The following is a 1,246-nucleotide window of genomic DNA, read 5'->3' on the forward strand; positions in this document are numbered from 1 at the left end:
AAAAATATATATATATATATATATATATATATATATATATATATATATATATATATATATATATATTCTATTAAAAAAATGTTTCTTCAAAATCACTGAATTCGGCATTAAATAACCTGTAAAGGGTTGATATGCCGTAAAACAAAAACAACCAAACCAAGCATCCAAAATCCAAGAAAACTCCTCAAAACAAAACTAAATAGTCGAAAACTAATTAAAGGAATAAACACGTGAGCAGTGTCACTAGTAAGATACTCTTGACTGCTTATAAGATATAACAAAGAAGAAATAAGGAACCTCGATCATGACAATGCACGATGCACTACATCCAAAGGATGATGCTAACCGACTATATGTGAAAGGGAAAGGTAGAGGAATAGGGCTGGTTTGCATAGAAAACTGTAAATAACACACAAAACAAAAAGAATAAGAAAAATATACAATGCCTAACATCGAAAGAATAATTACTGCAGCAAAAAAACATGGAAGAAATGAACAAAATAGAAAGAGAGATGAGGAATAAGATGATGAAAGAAAAATGGGAAGAGAAACAGCTACACGGGCAATTCATAAGGATGATAAAAGATGTGACTAACAAAAACACTTGGAAATGGTTACAAAAAGGGAACCTAAACAGGGAAACTGAATTCCTAATAATAGCTGCACAAGATAACGCGATTAGAACCAACCACATCAAAGCAAGGGTCAACAAAACAATAAAACGGTAAATGCAGACTCTGTGGACAAAGAGACGAAACAAAAAAAAACACATAATACGTGAATGCAGAAACTATCCCAAAAATAATATAACAGTAGACACGATCAAGTGGAGAAGGTACTGCACTGGCAATGATGCACACGATTGCATCTTGAATACCCAAACAAATCGTACAAACCGGCAGCAGTACTGCAAAATGAAAGTCACAAGATCCTATGGAATATGGATATATAAACAGATAAACCCATCAAAGCAAAAAAAAAAACGGATATCATAATAGTTAACAAGAAGGAAAAGTCCAACCAAATTGTAGATTTTGCTGTTCCAACAGACCACCAAGTCGAGATGGAGAAGCGAAAAAAATACACGGAATTGGGCAGAGAGCTCAAAGGGATCTGAAAAATGAAGAGATGTAAGATAACACCACTAATAGTAGCTAGGAACGATACTGAAAAACTTTGAAAAAAAAGAATGGGAGAGATTGGAATCAGAGGGATGGCTGAGAAGATACAACAGATAACGATAATA

Source organism: Euprymna scolopes, chromosome 11 (assembly GCF_053919585.1).
Source record: "Euprymna scolopes isolate OS-2025 chromosome 11, ASM5391958v1, whole genome shotgun sequence".
NCBI classification, from domain to species: domain Eukaryota; kingdom Metazoa; phylum Mollusca; class Cephalopoda; order Sepiida; family Sepiolidae; genus Euprymna; species Euprymna scolopes.